The following is an 18,621-nucleotide window of genomic DNA, read 5'->3' as shown; positions in this document are numbered from 1 at the left end:
CAACCCTGATGATTGTTTTCCGTGGTTTCTCATTTTCACACCAGGTAGAAGTACCTTAATTAAGGTCACAGCTGCTTCCTTTCCACTCCTAGCCCTTCCTTATCCCATTGTTGCTATAAGACCTATCTGTGCCGGTGCGACATAAAGAAACTTGAAAAACACACACACATTTTAAAAATTTCATACACAGATGATTAGATTCTACATAAATTTACAATTTTTACTTCCTACTGATTCTATGGGTATGAAGTATATCTAAATATCTAAATGCAGGCACAGGAGTTTACTGACATCATGTATGTTCAGTGGCATCTCTAGTTTGTTATGACTAAGCATGAAAAGATTACATATTTATTTCAATTTTCTTTATACAAAATTACTTTTTGGGAAGAGTTAAAAAAAAAACATAGTTTTGTTGTAGTGTGACAGGCTTCGACAGCTGGCTCAATTCGTATCCTCGCCACTAGATTAGGCTTCATTCATTCCATTCCGACTAGGTTGAATGACTGGAAACAGGCTGTGAATTTTCATTTCATTATTTTGCTGTGATTATTAGTATGCAAAGTTTGATGTCTGGTAGAGACATTGAGTAATTAATGTTGTGGTTCTCAGATACCTGATTAAAAATAGTGCACATTCTTATTAATGAGGAATTTTTGTGAGTTAATGTATTAAACAAGGGGCTGCCTGGCCGAGGCGGTAAAGGTGTGTGCTCGGTTCGCCCGGAAGGACGTGAGTTTGAATCCCCGTCAGGAAGTTGTAAAATTTAAGAAACGAGATTTCCACCTCCGGAGCTACACATGGCCCTGAGGTTCACACAGCCTACACCAAAAATGAGTACCAGGTTAATTCCTGGGGGCAGAGGCGGCCGGGCGTAGAACTAACCACTCCACCCCATCAAGTGCCGAGGTTACGTATAGTGGAAGCCTTTACCTTCCATCCCTCCAAGGGCCACCATGGACTGTATGGAGATGACTTTGCTTTTGATGTATTAAACAAGGGATCGTAAACATATATTCAACCATACAAATTTGATTTGCTTATGCTGAAATGTGCAAATCACTATTATGTGTAATGTTATTTATAATTTTGTGCTAGAACATTTGCTAGTATATTTTTTGTGAACTTTTAATGACCTGTTCTGAAATTCTATACTGATTGATAATGCTTGTTGAAGTAGACAGATCATAAGAACTTCTTGTGAACCTTTTCAGTTTTGTATTTATGTGATTTCTAATATGCCATGTATATTCTTATTTTGACCTCACAAAATAATGAAGAAAACAAAGACTTTAATGTAATTTTGTTCCTTTCCATTTGGGATAAACAAACTCTAGCTGTTTAAGTGCTTTATTTACATTTCAATATGTGATCTTGAAATATTCATCTTACAAAATTCTGTATTAAACTACACAGATGATGATTAGATTTTACATAAGTTTACAATTTTTACTTCCTACTGATTCTATGGGTATGTAATATATCTAAATTTCTAAATGCAGGCACAGGAGTTTACTGACGTCATGTATGTATGATTAAGTACAATAAAGTACTAATATTCAGTGGCATCTCTAGTTTGTTATGACTAAGCATGAAAAGATTACATATTTATTTCAGTTTTCTTTATACAAAGTTACATTTGGAGTTAAAACAAACATATTTTTGCTGTAGTGCGACAGGTTTCGGCAGCTGGCTCAGTTCGTATCCTCGTAGACTGTTTGTTATTGTCTGCGGCTATGGCATAAACTATGCCCGTAAATCGTGATAACTCTTCGATTATTTCCTAAGACATATTATGATGCGTCACATAAAGTTTGATAGTTTCTGGAGAACGAACGACCTCATTAAAACACACAGGAGTACTCGATGCGATGGCTGACAATCATTATCATAATCATCATCATCATCATCTTCCACACCCAACTCTTGCTGAATGCCTTCAGCAGTTACGCTGATGGTTATGGGTTCTGTAGTAATGACATTTTATATACAGTATATTTATCAGACAGTACTTGTTCTCTCAAACTGTACCATTCTTCTTTACCATTGAGATCGTCATCCTCACCACCCAAGTCTTTGCAATCGCTGGATCTCACTTCACAAAAAACAGTCATGTAAGGTTAATTGCGACACTCTTCATGAAGCTGTAATGTAATGCACACACTATTGAAGAAATTCAGGTGTTGCATATTTGTACTTTCTAGGTACTAGGCTACAGTTACTAATGTCAGAAAAAAGAAAGTAGACAATAATATATCGAATGAAAGCATCTGATGTGATTACCATATTATTGGTCATTAGGGTGTAAAAAAACAAAATCTCTTACCTGTAAAACTTGGATCTTCTTTGCATCCGTCTTCCCTATGTCTGTCCAGTGGATGCTTGTGTTGCACCATCAGCATGCAACAGTGCAACTTAAAATTGCATATGATCCCAAGGTCCAGTGGTTGCAGTTCACTTGTGCAATTTGCAGGGAAAAATTCTACTGTCTCATTTCATAAATATGACGTGGGTCTGGTGGGTACATTGTATATATGTCCACAGACAGGATGATCTTCCAGTCTTTCTCACCCATTTTTGTGTCAGTTTCTCTCAACCAATCTTCAGACACTTTGATTGTGATCCAAGAATTCTTGTTATTAATGTATTTTGTAGGAAGTGTCAGTGTTTTTAAAACATCATGACTTTGTTGAATTTTCCTACAGTTAAAGGAAACAGCTTTTCTGTTCCTTCACTATTTGTGCATAACTACATTGTCACATGTTCCTCAAAGTGCTTCCATATGTGACAATTCTCGCCTTTGAATGCCACTGTTCAGTTAGGCATTAAATTTAAAAAATACCTGTCTCGTCAGCATTAAATGTGTCTCTGGGGGGCATACTGGGATGTCATTTCTTTGAAAGACTTCCTTTCTACTCACATATGGTATTAACCCATTCACGTACCATTTAATTGAACTTATTTGTGCCTTGGTGTACCATTTATTTTCATGACTTATGATATTATCACTGACACTGAAAAAGCATGCTTTACAGCAACACTATTTATTTCACCAGTTGCGATGTATGAATGATACTCTGGAGTATCACTTACGTGCTCCCAGTTCCATTCCCTATCATGTAAAATATGATTAGAAGCCGTTGGTGTGGCATCAGTTGTAGGCCTAAAATTCAGTGACATACTCGACGGCAAAACAGCACTTTGTTCACCCCTATCAGTGTTCACGTCACTGTCATACGAACTATTTTCACTCTTCATTGCCACTAAATTCTTCGTTGCTTATTTCTATATCAATGTCGCTCTCTTCTAAAAATTCCCTTATAATCGCTTTGTCACTCAACTTGGAGGCAGCCATGATTTCGCTTACGATGAGGTTGCTAAGATACAGGTCATTCTTTCCACAGAATAACTGCACAGGAGTGCTTTTCGAATACATCAATGAAATAAAACAGTGCTGCAATCTGTCAAGAGGTTACCCTACTAATATCAAATCCTTTCACAAAGGAAACCGGCTAGGAGCAGGTCCGGAAATAAACACTATGCACGGACGGAGAGATCAGTCTTTGTACTGGAGTTCGGTCGAGAGCCGGGACGGAGACATCCGTCTTTGTACGGGAATGGGTTAATGTCATCTCTCTTATTTTGCTAATTCCATGCCTAATCTTAAATTTATGCAACCAGCCCGACGAGTCTTGAAAATCTTCTACACCGAACCTGGTTGCTAATTCAGTTGCTTTTTCACCAAACATAGGCCCACTAATAGGAATATTTTCTGTTCTCTGCTGCTGGAACCACTGCAGTAAACTGTCTTCAAGGCATTTGTGTTTTCTGCCTTGAATTCATATACACTTATTGCTGGACATGCCGAATGCACTTTGTTGGATTTTGGATGCTTTCTCCACAATATCATTTAAAGTGGACAGAGCAATATCCAATTCCTTGGCATTATCTACTTTTCTTAGTGCTGCTTTCCTTCTCAACTTTTAATATATTCAGCTTCTCGGCACTTTCTGTCCCTACCCCTCTATATTGTTGCAATGCACTGCAATTAATGATGTGTGAATGATACCAGAGGTAACAGCTCTGATGCCAAGGCCAAATAGTATATGATGAAAGTTTAATTGCAGTCAATGGCCATGTAAATACATATGAAGTCTTACAATTCTGTTAAAGAAAACTTTGTCAGTGATTCATGTCTCTGTCTACAGGAAATGGCATGGTATCTACCACATGGCACCCCGCATCGAGAGCATACACAGTCTGAGTCAGGGTAATGAAACGATCTTCTGCATAACTTACGGTGGAAACTGTGCAGTGCGAACCTAGTCACAGTGTGCCGCAGCTCGCAATTTGCTCATTTCCAGTCTTGCAAGAACATCGCATCAGTGGTAAAGAAGTCGTCCCAGATTTCCGCCTCTTTGCTGATAAATCTTGTAGGGTATTAATGTACCTGGAAGTGGCTGGAAGTAGCAGCTTAAACCATAGTTCCTCTCATCATCATCATCATCATCATTTCCCTTTATCCAGCTGTAGCCGGGTAGGAGCAAATATGGTTCCTCTCCACTTTCTTCGGTCTTTCCACCACTCCTCCTCCAACACTGTGTCCCAGTCCAGGTTTCTTTCTATAATGCTGCGTTGAATGGTATCCTTCCATCTCAATCGAGGTCGTCCACGGCCTCTCCTTCCTTGGATTTGCATTTCCATCACCTTTTTTGGCATTCTTTCGTCACTCATTCGCTTTATGTGCCCAAACCATCTTAGTCGGCTCTTCTCTATTCTATCATTCATTTTTTCCACTCCAATTTCTTCCCGGATTTTCTCATTCCTTATTTTGTCTCGTCTACTCTTCTGTATCATACTCCTCAAGAATTTCATTTCGGCTGCCTGTATTCGACTCTCATCCTTCTTTGTCATTGTCCAAGTTTCTGCTCCGTAAGTTGTTATGGGTACGTAATACATCTTGTACATAGTATCCTTTGCTTCCATTGGCACATCTTTGTCCCATAACATATTTCTTACACTATGATAGAAACAACTTCCAGCTTGAATCCTTTTACTAATCTCAGCATCCAGTCGAGCATTCTCCATTAATTCACTCCCCAGGTATTTAAACGTTTCCACTACTTCCAGGGGCTTGTCTGCAAGTCTAATCTGACCTTTCCCTTCTTTCTCCCCTCTCGTCATAACAAGAGTTTTACTCTTTTCTACACTTATTTTCAATCCACATTCTTCAATCTTCCCATTCACCACATTCAACTGTTCTTGAACCTTCCTGTCGTCTTCTCCCCAAATCACAATATCATCTGCAAATAACATCATGTTCATTTCTCTTCCTCCATATGCTGCTTTTGCTGTTCTCATGATGTCATCCATTACTATTGTAAACAGGATTGGTGATAGAACACTTCCCTGTCTCAGCCCACTAGTTATTTTGAACCAACTTGTCCTGCCAACTTGTGTTTGCACGCAACTACAACATTCCTTATACAATGCCATGATCATTTTTATTAATCCCTGTCCAATTCCTTTTTGCACCAGACTGTCCCAAACTTTCGTCCTAGGGACACTGTCATATGCCTTTTCAATATCAATGAATGTCATCACCATATCCTTCCCGTACTCCCAATGCTTTTCCATTAGTTGTCTCATAATGAAAATGGGCTCTATTGTTGATCTTCCACTTCTGAAACCAAACTGATTTTCCTGTATCTGCTTCTCAACCCTCAACCTTATTCTACTTTCCAGTATTCTTTCCATTATCTTAGCAACATGGGATATTAGAGTAATTCCCCTGTAGTTCTTCAAAACTTTCTTATCACCTATGTAGTATAATTCCCTGGCTAGCACGTATACGAGACGGGACGGCATGAATTTTGAAAGCAAAGAACCTTTTTCAGAAAAGTTGATTTTACACTTTCGATATCTAATAATTGTTTCTTTGTGAGATATGTCCAGAGGTTTTCTAGAGCATATGTAACGACTGGTATTCCCTTCACATTGAACAGCTTAATAGCTGTTTTGAGGGATAATTTGCTGAGCTGCCTTACATTCATTGAATGTATTGCTGCTTTTACCTTGTGTTTCACGTGAAGGGTAACTACATTGCCCTGGTTTTGGAATGTTACGCCTAGGTATTTAAACTTGGTCACAGTAGATAGGTACCTGACGTGACTTGTATAGAAAGATTGCCTGCTTTCCACCTCGTCATAAAGGACATTGACACGGTCTTACTCTCGTTTAGGAGGAGTTTATTTCTTTCCGTCCAGTCTATCAGTTGATTGAAGGATGTTTGAAGTGTTTCCTGTGACGACGTTAACACTATATCATATGCAGATATGTACAATTGCAGCTTATTTGGATTTTCCAAGTACACGGACTGAATAACATCTGCTGTGGCTATTATGAATGAAAGGGGACTCAAAGGGTCACCCTGCAGAACTCCAATATTCTGTCTTACAGGTTTTGTGTGAGAAAGACCATTATTGGTTTCATTAAAGTTGTTGTTTTGAATATTCCTAATGATCCTGCATAGAAAATTTTGATCACCAACCAAAGTTTCCAATTTCTCTATGATTATATTTCTATTGATAGTATCGAATGCTTTTGTGAAATCAATGAAGATGGCATGTAGTTTTCCCTTGGGCCTTGACAGGGCTGTCTCTATATCTTCCTGAAGACACTGAATAGCCTGAAGAGTGGACCTACCCTGTCTGAAACCAAATTGTTCTTCTGGAAGAAAATCATCCACTAAAGATGAGAGTCTTGCAGTTATAAGTCCAGTCAGTATTTTAAAAAGTGGACATTTTAGGGCGATTCCTCTATAATCGTTGGGGTCCCCCCCCCCCCCCCTGACATCTCCTCTACCTTTATAAAAAAAATTCTCCAATTTTCTGGAATACATCCTGTTTTCAGACATTTATTGAAAAGTTCTGTTAATAATCCCACTAACGCAGAGGCTCGTTGAAAATCTCGTCAGGGCCACATGCTTTATTATCTTTGCAGTTATATATGGCAGTCCATACTTCTTCTTCCGAGAAAAGTTCTTCTGGTTCAGGCAAGTCATAGGTTGTGTATGAATTCCTTATTGGGCAGATATTCCTTGCCTGCAATATTTCTGTGAAATGTCTCTGCCATACGTCCATCGATATGTGTCAAGAAATCTCAGTTTCCTTGGGTTTAATGCCTTGAATGGGTTCTTCTTTGCTTCATCCACTAATTTCCTTTCCTCCTCTGTTTGGTGGGTCCTTTTGGCGTTGTTTACTGTATCCTTATATATCCTTCTCGTCCTAGCATATTCCTGTAAGTTTGAATCTGAAAGACCAGCTAAGGTTAGGTGCAGATGTTTTAATGTTTCTTTCCAAGCTGTGAAGCATGTCCCATTAAACCATGGTTTAGATTTTCTTTGAACGATGGGTACCATTGTTGTAATGCTTTTTATTAATGTTTCTAGTGCAGTCGTTGTCTTGTTAATTTTCTTTTCATCTACGTACTGATGCTTACTGAGCAGTGAACAGATTCCCCAAATATCTTCAATGTTGTTGCTCGGGCAAGGTATGATCTCGTCCTCTTGATGTCGAGGAGTGGTTATAAGGAAAGGTGGATATGCCGTCTCAAGACGTGTCCCAACCACTGCAACCATCCTTTTTGCATTTTTTTTTCTTGGATAAGGATGAGCAGGTTTATAGTAAATAGATCTGCATGACAACATGGAATTTTTTTCATAAGTACTACCAGTTTTATCTATGTAATGTTTACGTTGTTCTGTGTTGGCGGTTATCTCTACATTTTAAATTTGGACCAAAGATTTTAGAAGTTTCTGGTGAGCCTTAACATAAGATCTTCTATCTATATATTTAAATGTGAAACTATGTGTGTGTGTGTTTGTCTCATATGGACTCCAGAACTACTGAACTGATTTTGCGTACATTTTCACAGTTTGTTCTTATTACTCCTGAGATGGTTTAGGAACTGGTTTGAACAAAATCCAATGGGTAGTTTTTTATGATGACTAATTTAATGTAATTAATTTAATTGCAATGCTGCACCAAGATTGGATCAACTTAATGGACAGATTGTCACTTGGCGACTACAACTTACGCTGTATCATGATAGTCCGGCGAGAAATACTGTATATGGGAGGATGGGAACATGCTGCGATTTTTTTATAAAGTGTCTTTCTTGCTAGGAGGTTCATGACCATGCCTGTTATTTGGAAATAGCAATCAAACATGCCGTGATCGAGATGTACTTCCATCCAATTAATTGAAGGAACAAGAATCCACCTGATCGATACTTTCACTTTTATTTAGCCTTAGGCTATTTCAATAGACATTAAATTAAAAATTCAGAACATGTTTCGAATGCGTTGCATTCATCATCAGCTGCTTACATTTGGCAAAAGTAAAATTAGCTAAAAACAGTCTCACAATTTTCTTAAAACCTTAAAAACAAGTGTTAGTAGTGCGTGTGTGAATGGATGTGGGGGGGGGGGGGGGGTAGAGGGGGGGGGGAATGCATTGAAGGCGATTGTTAGTTAAACTATGACTTATTATTAAAAATCTTAATGTTAAAAACACTGATGGACTAAAATATAGTTCACTATAAGTCTTGTGAATTTTCCATAATTGAATTGAAATAGCCTAAGGCTAAATAAAAGTGAAAGTATCGATCAGGTGGATTCTTGTTCCTTCAATTAATTGGATCTTATAGTCGATACGGATATGAAGTGGATAGTATGTAACATGTACTTCCATTGTTACAATTCTTGTTTTATTTTCCACCTAATTCAGTACATAAAATTTTTTGTCTCGTGAAGGACATTTTATTACAATACAACACTAACAGGGACATGTTTTGCTCGTTACATCAAGCATCTTCAGCCTCATTTGAACAAAATCTCAAGGTTAAGTCTTTACATTGAACTTTCATATAAACAATTTGATCATTAAAATTATTTTACACCAATAAAATATTACCACTAGTTAACAATAATTAAAAAGAATTAACAAATTAAAATATAGCTGTGATGGACAGTTGTTGCCAGTTGACGTGGGTATGGGCAAACAGAAGGCGAGCTGTGCGATGTTGCTGCGTTAAACGGGGTACTCGAACAGGACGTCTGGGTCATAAGGACACTTCTCTTATCCTGTTCCTTACTGCCTGTCAGACTCCAGTGACCCTCCTGAGGTCTTGTTGCAGTTCTCTGGCTGTTGCTGAACGACCCCGCAATGCACAGATGGTCAGATATCGGTCATCCTTTGGAATTGTCATGCGTCCACGACCTTGTCCAACCCTCCTTGTGAACTGGCCTGTCTCAATGTAGCGATTCCACAAGCATTGAATAACTGACGGAGAGACATTGAGATCCACAGCAACACGACGAAAAGTCCATCCTTCCTGGATCAAAGTGACAGCCCTTGCGACTTGAACCTCGTTGAGATGTCTCGTGGGATGTGCTGGTTTATGTACAGTGTGCTCAGATGACCCCAGTAGTCTGTGTACCTCACAATGACACACGGACGCACCGCTATTCACTTTGTTTTGAGGGGTCACCTGACAGTTTAATGCATGGCTATGCCTACAGATGGAGTATAACTTAGATTTGAGATACCCCGAGTAGCTAAGGTCTCAAGGTATGCTGTACGACCATTGGAACCCCATCTACCAAATTAACGTTCACATAACAGACATTACAAAACATCTTCCCCTAATTTATTATTATTATTATTATTATTATTATTATTATTATTATTATTATTATTATTATTATTATTATTCTTTCGAATAGGCCACCAGAGGACCACATGCCAATTTCAATTCCTTCTTCTTTGTTCTTTCCTTTTCTTCCAGTACGCTTTCATCTGTTCACTATGTTTCTTCTTTCTGTCTTCAGACCACTTTGAACCAGTCTTTTTTACTTTCCTACCTTGGAATCCTTCTTTCAATACTTTTTCCCAAAAGCCTTCTCTATTAGGCCTATTTATTTCTTCTGTTATATTGTTTTTTTCTAAATCCTTTCTTACTTCATTGACCCAGCTTGTCGTTGATTTCTTACCCCACAAATATCTGAAAATCTTACTGGTTAATCTACTATCTTGCATTCGATATAAATGTCCAAAAAAACATGTCTCCTTTTCCTCATTACATCTGATATATTTTCTATTTTTTTATATATTTCAGCATTACTTCGTAATTTCTAACCTTCTGCTTTGTTTTGTGGGCCTAATATTTTCCTCATGATTCGCCTTTCTAGTATTTCTAGTTTATCTAAATTATAGTTTAATGCCAGACATTCGCTTGCATATAGGCATTCTGGCTTCACTACTGTGTTGTAATGCCTTATTTTTGCATTTTTGGATAGGCATCTTTTATTGTAGATATCTTTGGTGACACCATAAGCTCTCTCCATTTTATGTACCCTCTCCTCTACTGCAGATTTTTCTAAACCATTTTCTTGGATTATTTCCCCTAGATATTTGAATTTTTTTACCCTCTCTATTTGGCCAATATCTGTTTTCAGAAATGTTGGTGCATCCCAAATATTTGTTAAAAATTTTGTTTTTTCTGCAGAAATTCTTAAGCCAGTTCTGCTGGCAATTCTTTCCAAGACATTTACTTGGGTTATAGCAGATGTCACATTTTCAGAAAGTATTGCAAAGTCATCTGCAAATGCAAGACAATTTATTTCAATCCTTTTGTTTCCTCTTCCTAACCTTATCGGTGAAATGTTGAGTTCAATAAGTTTTTCGTTCCAAATTCTCATTATTTTCTCTAGGACACAATTAAAAAGAATTGGGGATAGTCCGTCGCATTGTCGTACACCAGTTTTTATTTTGAAAGGCTGTGATATCTCTCCCAGAAATTTCACTTTCGAGACTGTCTGTAAGTGTTTCACGTATTAGATTTGCCAGTTTGGACTTTATGCCAAATTCTCGAATTATTTTATATATAGTTTCTCTGTCAACAGAATCAAAAGCCTTTTTGAAATCTACAAACATGACTACAATGTCCTTTGAATTAAGTAACCTGTGGCGAATTATTGACTTAAGATTAAATATTTGTTTAAATATTTCCTGAAACCACCTTGATATTCACCTAAATGATTGTCTAGTGTTGTTTCTACTCTGTTTAATAAAATCTTGGAAAATATTTTATATGCCACTGCTAATAAAGATATTCCTCTGTAGTTATTAACGTCCTGTTTATTACCTTTTTTGTGGAGTGGATGTATCAAGGCTATTTCCATTCCTCAGGAATTTTTTCAGTTTTCTAGATTTCTTCAAAGAGTAATTGTAGCTCATTTGCTATATTTGGCAAGGACCACTTCAAAAGTTCCGCTGTAATAGAATCTTCTCCGCTAGCTTTGTTGTTTTTGAGGGTTTTAATTACTTCTTCAATTTCTTTTATAGTTGGTGGTCTTCTTCCAAATTTTCATCAATATCTTGAAATTCTAATTTATGACTTTGTTCACGACAGTTCAAAAGTTGATCAAAATATCTTGCTAATATCTCACAATTTTCAGTATTGCTTAGTCCAATTCTGCCTTTTTCATCCTTGAAACTAACATTTGTAGTTTGGTACCCCTTTAATTCATTCTTAAAAGTCACGGGTGTTATTTTTTATAAAGTTTTTGTCCATTTCTATAAGTTTCTCCTTTTGAAAGGCTCGTTTAGTACTTCTGATTATCCTTGCTGTTTCCTTCCTTTGTTGTTTAAACTGATCAAAATCAATTTTCTTTGAGCATTTCCATTTTTGCCATGTTTTAGCCCTCTCTGCTAAAGCTTCTTCACATATTTCATTCCACCATATTTTCCTTTTATTTTTTATTGGCCCAAATGTTTTCTGTGCTGCATAATTAATTGCTTTGGATATTTCTTGCCAGTTGCCTTGTTTAGCCACTTTAATTTCGTCTTGGTAGTTTTTAATTGATTCTTTTGTTATAGTAAGTCTGTCTACATTATATTTTATTAACCTCTGTGGCTTTCTTTGTTCTTTATTAGGTAGGAGTTTGGCTTTAATTTTAGAGAGATAATGGTCAGAATCAAATTCACCATTCCTTACTACTTTCACATTCATAATTTCTTCTGTACTTTTTTTTTGAAACAGCCACATGATCTAACTGAAATTCTCCTAACATTGGGTTTGGAGATATCCATGTTTTAGCTTTTCTGGGGAGTTTTCTAAAGAAGGTTGACATTAGTTTCAGGTGATAGCTTTGACACAAACTGATTAGCCTAATACCATTTGTATTTGTTCTTCTGTGGGCTGGGTAATGTCCTACTACATTTCTAAATTTCTTTTCTCTACCTATTTGTGCATTGAAGTCACCTAATAGTAATATGGTGTTCATTTTCGGAATTTTGGATATTTCATTTTCCAAACGAACCCAGAATTCCTCTGTTTTTTGAGGGTTTATTATTATTATTATTATTATTATTATTATCATTATTATCATTATTATTATTATTATGCGTGAATGGTCCCTTTCGGAACACACGAAGCTTTATTTATGATTTCGTTTGCAGAGGATCCAGGATGCTTTCATCTGTTGACTAAAGATCCTTTTCCTTTCTTCCGTCCACTTGGTACATGCTCTTTTTGGTACTTCGTTCTCTGGAGTAACTTCCCAATTGTCAATTTTCTTTCTATATATATTTCGATTCAAAATGTCTTCACAGAGAATTTGTGCGTTCTTCTTGTCTGCTTTTGTTTGTTCTATCCAAGGAAAATTCTTCAGTTTGTCAACTCTTTCAAGAACTTGGTGGGTTAGTCTAGTTTCTGGAAGCCTCTTAACATGTCCATAAAATTTTAGCCTTTTTTTCCTGAGGTCTTCCGCAATATTAGATAATTTTTCTGTGGATTTCCGGGTTTGGAGGCGGTACCCTTCTCCCGTGTGTCTTGGTCCTAAAATTTTCCTCATGATTTTTCGCTCTTCTTTTAGGATATTTTCCAGTTCGCCTTTTCTGTGAAGCGTTAGAGTTTCCCCTGCATATAAAGCCTCCGGTTTGATTACAGTATTGTAATGTTTAATCTTAACATGGAGAGACATACATTTTTTGTTGTAGATTTCTCTTGTTCTCCCATAAGCTCTTCTGAGTTTTTGGACACGGTTGTTTTGGGCTATTTTCTCTTGTCCGGTTGGTTCGAGGATTTCGCCCAGGTATTTGAAGTGAGGGACTCTGTTGATTTGTCCGTATTTTGTATTGAGACTATGGATGTCTAGTTTTACACAGAAAAATTCAGTTTTCTGGATGGAGATATGAAGTCCGACCTTTCTGGCACATTCTTGGAGAATTTCAACTTGCTTTATTGCTGTGACTTCATCGCTGGACAAAAGGGCCAGGTCATCCACGAAGGCTAAGCATGGAATTTCAAGCTTGTTTTTTCGTGTCCCGATGTTTACTGGGTTCCAGCTATTTTGTGCTTTCAGTTCGTTTTCCCATTCCCTCATCACCTTATCTGGTACGAGGTTGAAGAGGAGGGGTGATAGTCCATCTCCTTGCCGGACACCAGTTTTTATCAGGAATTCGTCTGAGATTTCTCCCATGAATTTCACTCTTGACTTCGTGTCAGTGAGGGTCTGTTTGGTCAAGTTTACTGTTTTGGAGTCTAGTCCCTGTTCTTTCAGGATGCTGAACAGAGATTGACGATCAACTGAATCATAAGCCTTCTTGAAATCTACAAAGGTACAGTTGATTGGAAGGTTTCTGAGGGCCCTGAATTTTAGAGCGGTTTTGAGGTTGAAGATCTGTTCAGTGCATGATCTGTGAGGGCGGAACCCAGCTTGATATTCACCAATTTTATGCTCTAGTTGTTCTTGTATTCTTTTCAACAGGCATGCAGAGAAAATTTTGTAGCCGACTTCAAGGAGGAAGATTCCCCTATAGTTGTTCACATCAGTTTTGTCTCCTTTTTTTTGTGAAGTGGGTGAATCGAGGCACATTTCCAGTCTTCTGGGAGTTTTTCATTTTTCCAGATTTTCTGTATGATTTCTGTAAGTTCCTTGAGTGAATTTGGACCAAGATTCTTAAGGAATTCTGCAACAATCCCGTTTCTTCCTGAGGTTCTGTTGTTCTTTAGTCGTTTAATGTGGCTCTGAATTTCTTCCTGGTTTGGTGGAGGTGATTCTGGGTGAGTGAAACTGGATGCTTCTTCAAGAAATCTTTCAGTGGGTTCGGGGCAGTTAAGAAGTTCTGAGAAGTACCGTGCAAGTTCTTGGCAGTTTTCTTTATTAGTAAGCGCCAATTTTCCGTCTTGTTTCCTAAAACATAAGTTCTGTGGAACGTATCCTCGGATTTTTTCTGTGAATGTTCTGTAGAAATCCCTTTTGTTGTGGTTTCTAAAGTTTTTTTCAATTGACTCCAGTTGTTCTTTCAGGTGCTTTCTTTTCTCTTGCCTGATGGTTTTGGATACTTGTTTTCTGGTCTCATAAAATTCTCGTTGAGTTTTTTGGGATTTTCTACTGTTGTATTTCTGAAACGCAGATTTTCTTATCTCTATGGCTTGGTTGCATGTTGAGTTCCACCAGGGGTGTTTTGCATTCCTTTTTAAGGGTACCATTTCTCGTGCCTTCTGTATGATTTTGGTGTGGAATTCTTCCCATGTTTTCGCTGGTTGATTTTCCCATGCTTCTTTTAGATCCGTAACAGGAATCTATTTTATGTCAAATTTCTGTTGTTGGATTTTCTTGGGGTAAATTTTACTTTAACTCTTGTGAGATAGTGATCAGAGTCGATGTTTTCTCCTCTTCTCACTTGTACATCATGTACCTCTTTCTGTAGCTGATACGAGATAGCTACATGATCAATCTGAAATTCTCCAATGGATTCAATGGGGGACCTCCAGGTTTTTTGTTTCTTGGGATGCTTCCTGGGGGATGTGGACATGATTTTAAGGTTGCACTGTTGACATAGTTCAATGAGCCTTGAGCCGTTTTTGTTCGTAAATTTGTGCGCCGGGTAGAGTCCGACAGTTTTCCTGTGTTCCTTTTCTCGGCCGATTTGTGCATTGAAATCGCCTAAGAGGATTTTGACGTCATCCTTTGGAATTTTTGACATCACTTTTTCAAGTCTGTTCCAAAATTTATCCACGTTTTGGGGATTCTTCTTGTTGTCTATATTTGTAGGGGCGTGATTATTATTATTATTATTATTATTATTATTATTATTATTATTATTATTATTATTATTATTATTATTATTTCCCCCTGTCCAGTTCATTCCAGGTTTGGGCTAATATGGTCCCTCTTCACTTTTCTCTATCATTCCAGCATTCCTCATTCGTCTGTTCTTTATTAAATCCATCCTTCATGTTCTTGTTCATTCTTGACCTCTCTTCCCCTCCAGTGGCGGTTCCTAACTAGAATTTTAAAAAAATGGTATTTCTGTACCGGTCGTGTCCACAGTAAGAAGGAAATGCAATTTTTAATTTTCCGTCATGTCTGTATGTACGCGTAATACGAGAAAACGGCAGAACAAAATTGAATGAAAATCTGTAAAAACACTTGAAATTAAATGAAAGCATTGTTGATATTTGAGATAATTCACAACAAAATATTTTATTGTGATTTTAATCTTATTTATGTGTTTGTGCTTATGATGGCTCCAACACCTGAAATGTGTCACATTTATTCCATTAATAATCTTTTTAGATTGTAATACTTGTATTAATTTAGTGGTTTAACTAAATTTTCTTTCTCAAGTAATTAGGCCAGTCAATACAGAGCATGAGCATGATTACTAATAATGAAAATCTGTATGTAAAATTGGAGAATAAGGCTATAAATAATAGTATTCAATTCGGGTGAAATGTTAATGTAAGAGAATTTAATTCTCATGTATCCATTTTTCAATGGTCCTGTTGATAAATATTACATAACCAAAGTTATAGGAAATACTATTTTTGATCATTTATGTCTTATACAGTTTTGCAAGTAATCAGCTTCATTTTCTGTATCAAATTCTAATCGCAGAGACTTACAATAATTGAAAATCTTCCACCTTTTTGATACTTTTTTATTTGCTTTTTAGCAAATTAATTATAAACAGTACGTTTCGTTCTCACTTGAGAACATCTTCAGCTGTTGTTAAGCTTAGGTGAATCGCTAAGGTTCTGAGTACATTATTTTCAGGTACATTGTTCCTCTTAAAAACTATTTACCGGGTGAGTTGGCCGTGCGCGTAGAGGCGCGCGGCTGTGATCTTGCATCCGGGAGATAGTAGGTTCGAATCCCACTATCGGCAGCCCTGAAGATGGTTTTCCATGGTTTCCCATTTTCACACCAGGCAAATGCTGGGGCTGTACCTTAATTAAGGCCACGGCCGCTTCCTTCCAACTCCTAGGCCTTTCCTATCCCATCGTCGCCATAAGACCTATCTGTGTTGGTGCGATGTAAAGCCCCTAGCAAAAAAAAACTATTTAAATATAAATTAAATTAAAATGATGTTAAAACAATGTGGGGGTTAGATAGATAGATAGATAGATAAAGAATGGGTGAACCCCGCCTTCGCAGGGCTCCACACGTAGGTGTGTGAAGACCCTTTGTGTCCCTTAAACGGGTTTGCCTAGTCCAGACCTAGTGCTCCTATAAAGGATACCAGTGTCCGGATGTTGGCATTCCTGATGTCTTCCAGGCTCACGAAATGTGAGCCAAGGTATCGATGTCTAGTGCTTGCAAGAGCCTCGCACTGACATAACACATGCGCGGAGGTCTCCTCCTCCCTACTGCATCTTCTACACATCGGATCCTGACTGATTTTCATGATGTGTAGGTGTCTCTAAGGTATTGTGGCCTGTCAACAGTCCAACTACCATTCACATTCTGGTCCTATTCAAATTTATCAGGACCTTTTTATAACTTTGGCTAGGCCCTTTGATAAGTTCACATGCCTGCCTTGCTATAGTTAACCTCTTCCAAATGTCTAAGTGAGACTGGTTTGTCCACTGGGATATTACCAGTTTCACGCTTCGGAGTGACACTCCCAGGAAGGGCTCTGGTCCTATGAAAGGACCTATTGAGCCTTGTTTCGCTAGTTTGTCAGCTTCTTCATTTCCACTGATACCTGTGTGCCCAGGGACCCATAATAGGGTAACTGAGCTAAGTTCACACGGCTGATCTAACATCCTTTGGCATTCCCATACCAGTTTTGATGTTGTTTTAACTGCACATAGTGCTTTTAACGCTGCCTGGCTATCGCTGCAAATAGTGATGTGTCTTCTGTGTCCAGGCATGTTTCATATATATACAGCACAGGCCAGTATTGCGTATACTTCGGCCTGGAAAACAGTAGCGCATTTACCCATAGGTAGGGAGACCCTTGTCTTAGGCCCCCAGACCCCGGCGCCTGTGCCCGTCTCTGTCCACGAGCCATCTGTGTACCATGTACAGCCCCCAGAGCTAAGATGGGCCCCAGCATCCGCGGCCCACTCCTCCCTTGTGGGTATCACCACTGTGAATTTATAGTTCAAATTAAAACTAGGCTTCATCAGGTCCCCGATCATCGTCATAGGGCAGGTCTGGTGAAGCCTTGTGAGAATAAAGGCATGACCTCTATTCGGATTCTTGAAGGACCATCCTCCGAGTGACCAGAGGCGGTAGACCCTCATTCCCGCTATTTCCTTAACATATAAATGTAAGGGGGGGAAGACCTAGGATGGCCTCCATTGCACATAATGGTGTAGTATCCAGTGCCCCTGTTATTCCTAGACACGCAAGTCTTTGGACACTGTTTAACTTGGTGGTCACAGTTTTACTCTCCGAACCTGGCCACCAGACTAAAGATGCGTAGGTGATCGTGGGCCGTAAAATAGAAATATAGAGCCACTGGACCACCTTAGGTCCTAGGCCCCTAGTCTTTCCGACGGCCCTGCGACAGGCCCACATAATCTTGCGAGCCTTATCCACCTTATGGTCTATGTGTTTCTTCCAACTCAGTCTTGCCTCAAGGATTACCCCTAGCTACTTAACTGAGGTTGTTTTAACTAATCTTTTTCCAAATAGGAAAGGCTCTGACAGTCCGTCTAGCCTCCTCCTCCTGGTAAATACCACGAGCTCCGTCTTGTCAGGATTAACTGACAAGTCCGTGTCGTGGCACCATCTTTCCACCCTACGTAGGGAGCTCTGTACGAGCTCTGAAACCGTACTGGGGAAATTTCCCACCGCCATCAGGCTAATGTCATCTGCATAGCCTTGGGCATAAATTCCTCCAACATTTAACCTGGTAAGTAGTTCATCCACTACCAGACACCATAATGTTGGTGATAATACTCTCCCTGTGGACACCCCCTGTCTATATTAGCTCTCAACATAACTGCGTTGAGGGTAAACAGAACTTGACGGCCCTGCAGCAAGGCCATAATCCATAATCCATCCTGCTCACTCCTTTTCCCTCTAGACTAAGTTCTATGGAGCCCAAAGATGTGTAGTTAAAGGCCCCTTCTATATCTAGGAATACAACCATAGCAAGTTGTTGCTGATCCAAGGCACTCTCCAGCCTAGAAACTAGCTGGTGTAGTGCCGTCTCAACCGACTTCCCTGATTGATATGCATGTTGATGAGGATGCAGGGGACAGTCTCTTAAAACTTTCTCCCTGATATGTCTATCCACTAGTCTTTCCAAGGTC

The 18,621-nt window shown here is 38.5% G+C and overlaps 1 protein-coding gene across 1 annotated transcript in view; it reads left to right on the top strand.

Moving 5' to 3' along the window:
* The window catches only part of LOC136874398 (zinc finger protein 585A), a 131,142-nt gene that overhangs the window by 9,739 nt on the left and 102,782 nt on the right, over nt 1-18,621 (top strand). The gene's annotated exons all lie outside the window — the stretch shown is intronic.

This window comes from Anabrus simplex, chromosome 5 (assembly GCF_040414725.1).
Source record: "Anabrus simplex isolate iqAnaSimp1 chromosome 5, ASM4041472v1, whole genome shotgun sequence".
NCBI lineage: Eukaryota > Metazoa > Arthropoda > Insecta > Orthoptera > Tettigoniidae > Anabrus > Anabrus simplex.
This window is presented reverse-complemented; position numbering and strand designations above follow the sequence as displayed.